The 14,512-nt window shown below is 41.9% G+C and overlaps 1 long non-coding RNA gene across 3 annotated transcripts in view; it reads right to left on the reverse strand.

The window, feature by feature from the left end:
* LOC117203956 (uncharacterized) overlaps positions 1-14,193 on the reverse strand; it is a 132,985-nt gene extending 118,792 nt beyond the window's left edge. For all 3 annotated transcript variants that reach the window (XR_007469984.1, XR_007469985.1, XR_004486936.2), the window contains exon 1: positions 14,077-14,193. This is a non-coding gene — a long non-coding RNA (uncharacterized LOC117203956). The remainder of the gene's footprint in view (positions 1-14,076) is intronic.
* Positions 14,194-14,512: the final 319 nt, after the last annotated feature.

A 14,512-nucleotide genomic window follows, 5' to 3' on the forward strand; every position in this document is an offset into this window, starting at 1 on the left:
CTCTCTAGGGTATGGCTCATGTTTTAGTTCTTTTGTTATTAAATCTCTGGCATATGATAGACATGTAATGAATTAATGCTGAATAATTGAGTGGTTGCATAATTGAGGTCTCCATGCTACCCACTCATTCATTCCTCTTATTCTTTATTTACGAACAAAATCATCAACTCTGTACTGCAACTTTAAAGACGTATTAAGAAAAAGTTCTTTGCTATAAATTCAGATGTACTTTTGTGATCTCTCTCTCTCTTTCTTTCTCTCAGCGACACTTCCCTCCCTTGCATCTCTCCCTTGTCCACAACCAAGAAAAGCAGTGCACTTATAAGAGTCCACTTGGGACTGAGATGGCTAGTTTAGGAACTCTTGGCTATGGGCATTGGTGGGGGCATCCCTAGAGTGTGGGAGTACTTCCTGGGAGGTCCAGAGGTTAGGTTAGCCAAGGGCTTTTTCTTTCCATCCATCCTCCATTGGACTCTAGATTCAGCTGAATATGGTTAAAGGATTAATTGCCCATCATCTTGTTCCCTAAATTAAGAGTCATTGTGGTAAGAACCAAGCCTAGCAATATGCGCCAACCACAAAGAAATAAATTACTTTGTAAGTTTCAAAAGATTTTCACCAAATTACTGCTCTGTGCAAATGATTTTGGGGGGGATAAAGTTTGTTTGAGAAACATTTTCTTTTGTGACTGTAATAAGGTACGTGTACCCCTGCTGAGATATGAGTCACATCCCCTGTGATAGGAAACTGTGGCTAGTTTTTGTGGGTTTGGGGTTTTATACTAAATTTTCAGTGCCTCATGTTTCCTATGACTGATGGTTGGATCATCACCTGACTCAGACTCTTTTGCTATGGATCAACATAGTGTAGCTTTTCAAATTCAGTAATGTGGCACCCAGCTGCTCAGAGTTTTATTATGGAGGGAGAAACACCGGAAACATGCAATCAGGGCTTTGAAATGGACTTTACTGAGATCGTCTCTTCCCAACCTTTGACAAGATTATAATTAAACTGGTCTAGACTCGTTTGTAATTCTTATTTTAAAAGACTTGCAATGCCCTCTTTTTGGTCTAAGTAAAGTAGATGTCTTAGTCCATTGAGGCTGCTATAACAAAACACCATAGACCACGTAGCCTATAAACAAAGGACATTTATTTCTCACAGTTCTGGAGCCTGGCAAGTCCAAGATGAAGGCACCAGCAGATTCAGTATCTGGGGATAACCTGCTTCCTGGTTCATAGACAGCCACCTTCTTGCTATAATACCACACGGCAGGGTGAGAGAGCTCTCTTGGGGCTCTTTTTTTAGAAGGACACTAATGCTATTTATGAGGGTTCCACACTCACGACCTAATCACCTCCCAAGGGCCCCACCTCCAAATACCATCCATACATTGGGATTAGATGTCAACATATTAATTTGGGGGACACAAATATTCAGACCATAGCAGTCGGTATACAATAAACATTTGAGTTCTTTTTTCCAGACTACGGACATGCCACCAACTTCAACTTCAGCGTTCCTAAAGGCAAATCTTTATTTATTCATTTATTCAATGAATATTTGTTGGATAAATAAGTGTGTCCCACTTACTGAGATAGGGAGAGAGGAATTAAGGTGAGGCCTCTGACCTCAAGAAGCTTAGAGGTGGTGGGGGAAACACACAAAGTGAGTAAATGACAAAACCTATGAGAAGGCATGTCTAAAGGCAAGACATCAGGAGAGAAGATGGCTCTTAAAAGATCAGTTCAGCATGGCTGAAGCACAGATTGTGAACACTACTAGGGAACATGTAAGGGATGAGGTCAGGGAGGGAAGGCAGGAGCTAGGTCTTAAGGAGCCTAGGGAACATGTAAGGGATGAGGTCAGGGAGGGAAGGCAGGAGCTAGGTCTTAAGGAGCCTAGGGAACATGTAAGGGATGAGGTCAGGGAGGGAAGGCAGGAGCTAGGTCTTAAGGAGCCTAGGGAACATGTAAGGGATGAGGTCAGGGAGGGAAGGCAGGAGCTAGGTCTTAAGGAGCCTGATAACTTTCTCCTGGTATCCAGGAGGAGCCCTGAAAGCTTTCAGCAGAGGGGTGACAGGACACGACTTGCAGAGGTGTTAAGGAGAGATTAGATGAGGGCAAAGTAAGCTTGTAGGTAAGCCGATTAGTCAGGAGCCTATCTTGATAAGCCAAAGGGAAAATGGCATTAAGCCCAAATGAAAGTAAGCTCAGTGGGAATGGAGAGTAGGTGAAGGAAACAGGAGATAGGACCTGCTGATGGACTCTGGGCTGTGATTTAGGGTCCTGGTGCTCAGACTCTCGAAGTTGGAGCCCGATTCCCTGCCCAACCCCAAGGGCACAATCCTTGGTCCTCTTTTTTTTTTTTCTGGATACATTCACTCCCTTGGCAATCTCAACCAACCTGTGATGATACCCAAATTCATAACGTCAGCTCACACTTCTCTGAACTCTAGACTTGAATATTCAATGGTCTATGTAGCATCTCCGCTTGGATGTCCAGTGCAGACAGCAAACTTCACACACTCCAATCTGAACGTGAGCCCTCCCCTGAAACCTCTTTTACCTGCAGCCCTCTCCGTTTTTGGTAACCTCAGTTTCATTTTTGGTTTCTTGGATCTAAAGCTTCGACGTAATTCTTGACTATGTGTATTTATTTCACATTCATTCCATCGGCACATCCACGTAGCTTTACCTTCAAAATTTATGAAGAATCTGACCACTTCCCAGCACCTCCACTGCTACCACCCTGATCTAAGGCGTCATCTTTTTCTCCTGGATTAGTATAATAACTTCCTATGGGCTCCCCTGGTGGCGCAGTGGTTGAGAGTCCGCCTTCCGGGGCAGGGGACACGGGTTCGTGCCCCAGTCCGGGAAGATCCCACATGCTGCGGAGCAGCTGGGCCCGTGAGCCATGGCCGCTGAGCCTGCGCGTCTGGAGCCTGTGCTCCGCAACGAGAGAGGCCACAGCAGTGAGAGGCCCGCGTACCGCAAAAACAAACAAAAAACAACTTCCTAACCTGTCTCCCTGCTTCTTCCCCTGCCCCCTGCAGTCTATTCTCTACAGAGCAGCCAGAACGATAAGACTTTATCCTGTCAACTTCTTATTTGAAACTTTTCAAGCATATAGAAAAGTTGAAAAAATAGAATATAAAATGTCTTTTACAGTTCTTTTTTTTTTTTCTGATCCAGGATCCAATCAGTTTCACATATTCATTTATCTTTTTAATCTCTCTTAATCTAGAACCGTCCTCCTGCTTTTTTAAAAATGACATTCATTTTTCCATCAAGAATGTCTCACACATTCTGAATTTGTCAGTTTCCTCATAGATGATGTCATGTACTTCATATTGCATCATATCAAGAGGCAGATAATGTCAGGTTGTCCTAATATTAGCGATGCAGTTTGATCACTTGGTTAACGTGGTGACCTGCCAGAGCTCTCCATTAGGAAAGTACATTTTCCTTTCTGTAATTAGTCAAAAGTTGTGGGGTGCTATTCTGGCACCTTCCAAATACCTTATCCACAACATTTTACCCACTGATTTTAGGATCTATGGATAACCCTTCCTAGATTATTTATTATAGTGGAAGTTGGGAAATGGTGATTTCAAAATACTCCCACTCATTTTTTAGCAGACATTTTAGTTAAAACATTGCCTTCCTTATTTTTTCCTTTTTCTTCCTCCCTGATTCATCCTCTTGCCCTTCTTCCTCTCCTCTTCCTCTTCCCCCCCTTCTCCTTCCTCTTTCTTCTTTTGACTTTCACAATGGACTCACAGATTCGTTTTCATTCAATGTGTTACAATCAGTTACACAGAAAGATTCATTAAAAATGTGTATCAGATCATGTTCTACTCCTCAACTCAAACCACACTGATGACGTCCCACGTCGCTCAAGAGTAAAAGACAAAGTTTTTACCTCTGAGGCCCTGCATGATCTAGTCCCCAGTTCTCCTGTGGACTCGTCTCCCTCTGCTCACAGATCCAGCCATCTGGTCTCTTGACTATTCCTCCAGCATGTGTGTTCCTGCCTCAAGGTCTTTTGCTCCACCATGCTCTCTCCTTGTAATCCTCCCATCCCAGATACTCACTTGCTTTTTTTCCTCACCACCCTCAGATCTTTTCTCAAAGTCACCTGACCAAATATTTAGAAAAATTTAGAGCCAGTACTCCCCACTCACCTCACTTTATTTTCTCCATCAATCTTACCACCTTCTTAGATTTATTATATTTATTGTCTGCCCCCAACTAGAATTTAAGCTCCTTGCGGGTAGGGAATTTTATCTGTTTTATGCACTGCTGCATCCCCGTGGCTGGGATACGACCTCTTTGTACATGTTCACAGTGAGTGAATGCATTGATTGGATGAAGGGTTGAAGGACAGGGAGATGCCCGTTTTTCAGGTTTGGCAATTTGAGATGACAATGCTCTACTCCCTGCAACAGGGAACATAGAACAAGGAGCGTTTCGGAGAACAAAATCTGAAGATGTTGAGTTTTAGGTGCCTGTGAGATAGTCATGTGGAAAAACCCAGTAGGAAGTCAGCTAGACCTGGATTTAGTGGATAGACTGGGTATGAAGTAGTTTCCAAACACCTAAAGCAAAGTCATGTCTTAATTCATTTTAAATGAATTGGACATTACTGAATTGAATTAATATGAATGGAAAGGATCAGAGTCTTTCACCTCCCAATCTGGCATGCGAACCAAGCGTGGAAGAGTTATTAACACTTTCCTGCGTGTGCTAGGTTTTGAGCTGCTCAACTCAAAGACAGCACTAAACACCTGGTAATAGTTCCAATGGCTTGTCAACAAAGCTGGACCTATTAGTCTTCTAGGGTGATAACTGTTTCTAGTAGTCTAAAAACTTTGTTAGAGACACCTGCATCTTGTATAGAGCAATTAGTAGTTTAAAAGTGTGGTTTTGCTGTTGACCTACTAGTGTGATAACCTTTGCAATTCCTTTAGTCAAAGGATAAGAAAAGCAACATCAAGAATCTTTTCTTTCATTAGGTACTAGTCTTTTCTCTTCCTTCCTGCACCTTCTTAGTTCTTTCAAGCCTTGGGAAAGTCTCCAAGAGATGAGGAGCCATAAGAATGCAAGAAGAGTTTGTCTTGTGTGGTGTTTAGAATAGCACCTAGCCTAAACTAGGTGATCAGTAAATTTTACTCAGTTGTATATTAACATCCAGTTTCTAGATTTCTGAACCACCATCCATATCCCTGTTCTACCCCAAAAGCTCAATCCCCCCATCTTTCTAAATTAAAGTCCTGAGCCACTCAATCAGTCCCTATAGTTAAAAATTAAGGTAACTATGGGAAAGGGCGAAGTCGATGGCATCTCAGCCAGCATGGAAATCGTCCATTGCACCTTTGGATGTGAGGGAAACTTAAACACATTCCAACATCGTTAGACTGGACACACACCAATGAATGGGAATATGAGTCTGGATGCTCATGGAGAATTTCCATATTAGCTTATAAATCCTGCCCACGTGGTGGGTCACTCCATTATAAACTCCTTGAAGTCTTTTATTTTCCCTTTGAATGATGGTGCATAAAGTAGATGTTGTCATGCATGTCTTAAAGAAAAAGAGATCAAAGTGAAATTATGGGCATATATTTCAGCAATTTCAGAAGACTTTGTCATTATTTATGAGAATGACAATACTGATGGTGACCTGATCTATAGTACTTTGAGATAGCAGTGTTACTAAGTTAAGTGTACTATAAATCAGAGAGGCCTCCCTTCCCCTTTAGGTACAAGAAAATAATTAGAATCTTTGCTGGTCAACATCAAGGTCAAAAGTAAATGTATCTTTAACTTGCCCATTGTTTTTATGGCTCTTCTTGTTTCTTTCTTTCCTTTTTTTTTTTTTTTTTTTCTAAAATAGAAAGTGGGGACATAGTTAAGTTAGGAAAGCAGCAGTTTAAGAGCACTTTTCAGAGTAACAATTACAAGATGGCCAGATCAGGAGAGCATCAGACACAAAAGTGTAGAGCCACTGAAATTCACTTCAGTGAAACCGTAAATTAACAGTTTTTTAAACCCCAGTGCTGGTAGGGACTCTTGCTATTCTGACCCTTCTGGGGATTTGATTTTCAGGGTCATTTATGCTTTTCTTTTAAAATTCTGCACAGAGTAGATTTCATATGTAGCAATTACTAACAGAAGGCATGTAGGTACATGGATGCCATCCTTTCAACTGAAGGCACACACCTTAGTAATTTGAGTGCTAATTTCACCGGTAAGATATTCTCATAATGGATGTTCATGAAGTCCTAACGCAGGAAAGAATTAAGACATAAAATATTTCTAAATAACAAAAAAATCAAATATGTCTAAAACAATAAATGCCAAAGATCAAACAACTTAGAATATAGAATAGCTAGCCGTGATTTTTATTTAGATAAGCAAGATTAGAAGAACTGAAAATGGCTAAGTAACCCCTCTGAAGTTGGGTGGTTACTGTTTTATGTAGGGAATTTTAATTACTTTCCATTCATTAGCCATTTCCATTCATTCAGTTCAGAATTCCACAGATGCCCAAGCACTTAAACTTTAAGTCATTGACATAGAGGTGTCAACTCCTGAAGACATCCCATCTGCTTCCAATAAGAAACTTGATATTCTTCAAGAGTTATGGGTGGTGGGAGGAGGTTGCCTAAGGTGGGGTTGCAGAAATGGCTGGAAAATCCTTGTAGGTGAAACCCATATTTCTTTGTCTGTAGTTCTACATTTATATCTAGAATCTCAGCAATAAGCGTAGAGTAGTTTCTTTGCCCAAAGAGAGCCAAATTATAGATTTCTGATAAATCTAGTGTGCGTGTCTATATACAAATCTTTTGGGGAGACGGGTAGGAGTGGGAGAAGGGAAACATCTGATGACAGATTAAAAATATTTTTAGTTTCATACTCATTTGCACTCATATAACAGTTCCAAATAATAATAATAACAATAATAATAATAATAATCTATAGACCCTGGTGACTGTCCAGAATGACTCTTCTTCCATCCTCTTCCTGGAATCTGAAATGGTTCCACCTGGTCTCAGCAGAGAATGGACCCAGAAATTGTGATACGTGAAGATGCAGCAGCCACCTTGTATCCAAGAGGAAAAGGCCCAAAGAATCACAAACCCTGGCTTTTACATTGCAGAGGCCCTAAACCAAGGCTAGTAGTCACCTCTCTACAAAGCTCTTAGGCTCTTAGGAAGATAATTATCTAGTTGTTTAAGCCACTGTTGGTTGAGTTTCCTACTATTGGCAGCAAAATACATCCCTGTCTGAACACACCCAGCCCCAGCTTAATCTGACACTCTCAAAACAATGTTAGGTTTGGAATTTGGGCTGATCGCTTTAGGGTTTAGAAAGTAGGCCTAAATCTCACCAGGTGAACCCAACTAAAAATCAAGTAGCACAAGGTATACAAGAGCACTTTGCTCATTGCCTGTGTGCTCCACCCCACCCTCACTGCAAGTCCTGTAACCCAACATGCCTCCTCCAAAACCTGGATTTTAAAAAACCCATTCCCTGAGTCCCTACCTCCTACCCTTCCAGCTCACTTACTCTGACGCCTCCCCCTGCAACAATTTTCTACTTCAGTGATCCCACCTCTTTTTTACTGTTCATTTATCCTACAACTGGTGCACTATTCACAGTCCTTCATATCTTCACTTCCCTCCTTTATTCAATTTAGATTCCACTGTGTATCACTTAAAAACACCCTCAACTCCCTTCTTTCACCTTCATCATACTCTTCTGATTAAAATAAAGCAGGCTTCCCTGGTGGCGCAGTGGTTGAGAGTCCGCCTGCCGATGCAGGGGACACGGGTTCGTGTCCCGGTCCGGGAAGATCCCACATGCCGTGGAGCGGCTGGGCCCGTGAGCCATGGCTGCTGAGCCTGCGCGTCCAGAGCCTGTGCTCCGCAACGGGAGAGGCCACAACAGTGAGAGGCCCACGTACCGCAAAAGAAAGAAAGAAATAAAATAAAGCAAAGCAAAGCAAAACACAGAAAAAACCAAAAATAACCTTACTTAAACCTAACTCTCTTCCATCTCTGTGAATGAACCCATGTTGCCATGTTGCCAGATGAGATCCCACCAACAGGACCTATTTTAAAATCATGACCGCACATCCCAAATCCCCAAGCCACTGCCCAATAGTTCTAATTTATTTGCTCTGTAACTTGCTTTCTTGCTCTTTTTTTTTTTTTTTTTGGTGGTACGCGGGCCTCTCACTGTTGTGGCCTCTCCAGTTGCGGAGCACAGGCTCCGGACGCGCAGGCTCAGCGGCCATGGCTCACGGGCCTAGCTGCTCCGCGGCATGTGGGATCCTCCCGGACCGGGGCATGAACCCATGTCCCCTGCATCGGCAGGCGGACTCTCAACCACTGCGCCACCAGGGAAGCCCGCTTTCTTACTCTTTGAGTTAAAATTTAATACTTTCTCCAGTTGCCTCAAACCTCCCCTTATTTCTACCACCCAAGCATTGGTATCTCATACTTTACTGAGAAAAGAAACTCCTTAGCATTCTGATGGGTGGCTTAGGTATTTACACACATATCTGCCTTTTAAGTATTTCCCCTGCTTTTATAGAAGAATCATCTCTATACCTAAAAAAAGTAAGAAGTCCCTTCATTTGTGCTCAGATACCATACCATCTCCTCTCCCCTTCCTAGGGACATTTCTTGGCCAGCTATTACAGCTTTTGTGCACCAGCAATCTCTTTCTCTTTACTGAATCGTTTTCATTGGGCTATGTTAGCATCATCCTCTAACAACCCTCCATTCAACTATTCAACCGTTGCCCCATTTCTCTGTTTCCTTTCAGAGCAAACTTTCTCAAAAGACTTCTAAACAAGCTGTCAGCACTTTAGTCACCTCCCATTCATTCAGTATTCAATGCATTCCAGTCTATCTTCCATTCCTACCACTTTACTAAAACTGTCCCAGTCACTGTCACCAATGGCTTCCATGTTGCTAAGTCCATGCTCCTAAGACATTCACAAGCACTGAACACAGTTGACCATTCTCTCTCCTTCATGAAACACTCTCTACTCTCAGCTTCTATCACACCACACTCTCTTGGGTTTCATCCCTCTCCTCCACCCGCACTGGTCACTTGTTCTCACTCTTCTTGGCTACAATCTCATTTGTTACTTGATCTCTAATGTTGGAGAGTCTCAGGTTTTGGTCTTCAGCCCTCTTCCCTATTGATAGTTCTCCTCTAAGGAATTGCATCTATGAACACAATCTTTATGTGGCTGATATTCAAATATTTATCTCCAACCTCCCTTGAGCTCCAGATACTTATAGTCAACTTCCTGTGTGACAGCTCCACCAGGTATCTAATAAGGATATCAAACTTCTCATATGTGCAAAGTGAACCCCCCACCACTATATACACCATAATGCTTGCTTCCCTGGTTCTTCTATTTTGATAAAGGGTAACATCTCCACCCACATGGTCCAGCCAGACGTTTAAGAGTCTTTTTAGAGTCTTCTCTTTTCCTCAACCTCCTCACCACCAAGTCCTCTGGGTGTTTTTTCTAAAATTATCTCAAATCCACCCATTTCTCCATCTTCACACCTTTTTAGTCTAAGCCACAATCCTTGCCCACCTAGACAACTGCAATAACTTCCTAACTCATCTTGCTCCTCTCCTGTGGCATTCAAAACCCCACAGAGCATCCAAAGAGATCCCCTTGATATAGACATTGGATTTTTTTTTTAATTTTTGCTTTCTGTAATCTTATCTAGTTTGTTTGGTTTTTTTTAAAAAAATAAAATTATTTATTTATTTATTTTTGGCTGTGTTGGGTCTTCGTTTCTGTGCCAGGGCTTTCTCTAGTTGCGGCAAGCGGGGGCCACTCTTCATCACAGTGCGCAGGCCTCTCACTATCTTGGCCTCTCTTGTTGCGGAGCACAGGCTCCAGACGCGCAGGCTCAGTAGTTGTGGCTCACAGGCCCAGTTGCTCCGCGGCATGTGGGATCTTCCCAGACCAGGGCTCGAACCTGTGTCCCCTGCATTGGCAGGCAGATTCTCAATCACTGCGCCACCAGGGAAGCCCAGACACTGGACTTTTTAAGGTAAAATGCAAATTCTTTTCCTTGGCCCACGAGGTCCTGCCTGGTCTCGGTCCCCCTCCCTCTGCAATCTCTTTCCTACCATTCTCCTACTCCTCACTGTCCTCTAGGAACAAGTCCCCTTTCCTAACCCCAGGCTTGAGCACTTGTTTTTCTCTCTACCTAGAATGTGCTTTTCCCCACCTCTTCACATCTTTTAGTTTCCATTCCAGTTCACCTCCTCAGAGAGGCTTCCCTGGCCGTGCTCTCCCAACTGGCTTTCCCCACTGATTCTCTGTCTCATCAACTTGTTTGTTGCTGGCAAAGAACTTCTCACAGTCTGTAATGATTTTACTTGCTTACTGTGTTATAGTTTATCTCCTGCACTAGAATATTACCTCTCTATCCCAAGGTCATTCCTGTATCCCCAATGACTAGCACAACAGGAGCTCAATAAATTATGTTTACAAATGAATACAACTCTGTAAAGACTGTTGTTGTTTTTTTTTAAAATAACCTAGAATTCAGGAACATTTTAGATAAATGGACCTTAGAATCATCTAACCTAATGATTTAATCTAATGATGAAGAGACTGGGGCTTATGATGAAGAAAGACTAAGGGACCCCTCTGGGTTAATAGACTATTTTAGGACAGAGCCAAGTCTGACTCCCAGTCCCTTGCCCCTCCTTTTGTCCTGTGAGGACTCCCTCAGGTTCTTCAGTTGCAAGGACACTGACTCTGGAAAATTTAAGTAATAAAGGGATTATTAAAAGTGTTTGAGGTTGGTTGCTCCTAGAATTAAGCGGAAATCTGCTACCCCTGGCTTTAGAAAGGACACACACTAGAGTGGCTCTGAATATTCAGGTAACAAGTGTCAATGGACAGTCAGGGCACTAAGTCAGGATGAACTAACACTCTGATCTTTTCCCTTTATTGCATCACTCCATTCAATAGTCACATTCCTAGGAGGAAAAATAGGAGAGTCCTAGTTTGGCTCTTGTTCCCACTCCTTGGCAGATCAAGTACTGGTCTTGCCTATCCTGCATGTGAGAGTCGTTGGATGATTTCCCAAATGGAAATGGAGGTGCTTGTACCAGAAGAAGAGGAGCTAGATTCTCTGCAGGCAAAAACAACAGATGTCCATGGTACATCATCCTGCACAGCTGGTAGGAACTGTTGATGCCAAAACATTGGCCTCATGACAAGACCAGTCCTCAGGTGGATAAAATTCTATGTTTCTTGAAATTATTTAGTGATGTCTTTCTTGCTGGTGCATTGTGCAAATTTCCCTGCATGAGAATTTTCCCACTAAAGCCCAGAAGGCAGACAGTAGGGCCTTCTGTGGTGTGAAGGCTGCCAGCCGGCACTGTAACCCTCACTTATTACACATTATCTTGTGTTTGTTCCTGTTTGCCCAGGGGTCAGGTTGCTAAGAGTGTGGAATTTTGTGTTCTCTCTCTCTACAAATGAAGTAGGTCTGAGAAATATACCCTCATATATCTTTTCATACATATTCTCAGCTGTTGAGAAGAAGGTATGTACATTTTCCACATTTTCTGCTTCTTAACAATGCCCCACAGCTACATTAAGGAGACCACAATAAGTATAAGCATTAACTCACCAAATACATATTGATCCCTAGCCAGGAATTAAGATTACACTGAAGAGTAAAAAAAAAAATCCCTTTTAAAACCACATCCAAAAAAATAAAATACTTAGGAATAAACCAAATACATATTGATCCCTAGCCTGGAATTAAGATTACACTGAAGAGTAAAAAAAAAAAAAAAATCCCTTTTAAAACCACATCCAAAAAAATAAAATACTTAGGAATAAACCTGACCAAGGAGGTGAAAGACTTATATGCTGAGAACTATAAAACATTGTTAAAAGGAAATTGAAGATGATTCAAAGAAATGGAAATATATCCCATGCTCTTGGATTGGAAGAATTAATGTTGTTAAAATGGCCACAATACTCAAAGCAGTCTACAGATTTAATGTGATCCCTATCAAATTACCCATGACATTTTTCACAGAACTAGAACAAATAATCCTAAAATTTATATGGAACAATAAAAGACAGAATTGCCAAAACAGGCCTGAGGAAAAATAACAAAGCTGGAGGCATAATCCTCCCAGACTTCAGACAATACTATAAAGCTACAGTAATCAAAACAGCATGGTATTTGCATAAAAGCAGAATATGGATCAATGGAACAGAATAGAGAGCCCAGAATTAAACACACACACCTACGGTCAATTAATCTTTTTTTTAAATTTTTTTATTGGAGATAGTTGATTTACAATGTTGTGTTAGTTTCAGGTGCATTTTTAATAAAGGAGGCAAGAATATACAATGGAGAAAAGACAGTCTCTTCAGCAAGTGGTGTTGGGAAAGCTGTATACCCACATGTAAATCAATGAAGATAGAAAACTCTCTCACACCATACACAAAAATAAACACAAAATGGCTTAAAGACTTGAATATAAGACAAGACACCATAAAACTCCTAGAAGAGAACATAGGCAAAACATTCTCTGACATAAATCATAGCAACGTTTTCTTAGGTCAGTTTCCCAAGGCAATAGAAATAAAGGCAAAAATCAACAAATGGGACCTAATCAAACTTATATGAGTTTGCACAGCAAAGGAAGCCATCAACAAAGTAAAAAGACAACCTAAAGACTGGGAGAAAATGTTTGCAAACCTTTGCGACCAACAAGGGCATAATTTCCAAAATATGCAAACAGCTCACACAACCCAATAACAAAAAACAAACAACCCAATCAAAAATTGGGCAGAAGACCTAAATAGACATTTTCTCCAAAGAAGACATACAGATGGAAAATAGGCACAAGAACAGATGCTCAACATCACTAATTATTAGAGAAATGCAAATCAAAACTACATTGAGGTATCACCTAATACCAGGCAGAATGACCATCATTAAAATGTCTACAAATAACAAATGGTGGGGAGGGTGTGGAGAAAAGGGAACCCTCCTACACTGTTGATGGGAATGTAAATTGGTACAGCCACTATAGAAAACAGTATGGAGGTTCCTTTAAAAACTAAAAATAGAGCTGCCATATAATCCAGCAATCCCACACCTGGGCAGAAAATGCTAATTCAAAAAGATACATGTACCCCAATATTCATAGCAGCACTATTCACAATAGCCAAGACATGGTAGCAACCTAAATATCCATCAACAGATGAATGAATAAAGAAGATGTGATATATATATACAATGGAATACTATTCAGCCATCAGAAAAGAATGAAATAATGCCATTTGTAGCAACACGGATGGACCTAGAGAAGATAATGCTAAGTGAAGTAAGTCAGACAGAAAGACAAATACCATATGATATCACTTATATATGGAATCTAAAATATGATACAAATGAACTTATTTAAAAAACAGAAACAGACTCACAGACATAGAAAATATACTTATGGTTACCAAAGGGTTAAGGGGGTGGGGAGAGATAAATTAAGAGTTTGGGAGATTGGTTCAAGACAGTGGAGTATAGGGACGTGTGATCACTCCCTCTTGTGAGGACACCAGAATCACAACTAACTGCTGAACAATCATCGGCAGGAGAACACTGGAACTCACCAAAAAAGATACCCGACATCCAAAGACAAAGGAGAAGCCACAATGAGATGGTATGAGGGACACAATCACAATGAAATCAAATCTCATAACCACAGGGTGGGTGACTCACAAATTGGAGAACAATTATACCACAGAAGTCCACCCACTGGAGTGAATGTTCTGAGCCCCACGTCAGGCTTCCCAACCTGGAGGTCCAGAAACAGGAGGAGGAATTCCCAGAGAATCAGACTTTGAAGGCTAGCGGGATTTGATTGCAGGACTTTGATAAGACTGAGGGAAAGAGGGACTCCACTCTTGGAGGGTACACACAAAGTAGTGTGTGCATGAGGACCCAGGGACAAGAAGCAGTGACCCCATAGGAGACTGAACCAGACCTACCTGCTAGTTTTGGTGGGTCTCCTGCAGAGGCGAAGGTGGCTGTGGCTCACTGCAGGGATGAGGACACTGGCAGCAGAAGTTCTGGGAAGTACTTGGCATGAGTCCTCCCAGAGTCCGTCATTAGCCCCACCAAGGAGCCTGTGGGCTCCTGTGCTGGGTTGCTCAGGCCAAACAACAAACAGGGAGGGAACTCAGACCCACCTATAAGTAAACAAGTGGATTAAGTTTTATGAGCTCTGCCTACCAGAGCAACACCCAGCTCTACCCACGACCAGTCCCTCCCATCAGGAATCTTGCACAAGCTGCTTAGATAGCCTCATCCACCAGAGGGCAGACAGCAGAAGCAAGAAGAAATACAGTCCTGCAGCCTGTGGAACAAAGACCACATTCACAGAAACAGACAACATGAAAAGGCAGAGGACTATGTACCAGATGA

This window comes from Orcinus orca, chromosome 11 (genome assembly GCF_937001465.1).
Source record: "Orcinus orca chromosome 11, mOrcOrc1.1, whole genome shotgun sequence".
NCBI classification, from domain to species: domain Eukaryota; kingdom Metazoa; phylum Chordata; class Mammalia; order Artiodactyla; family Delphinidae; genus Orcinus; species Orcinus orca.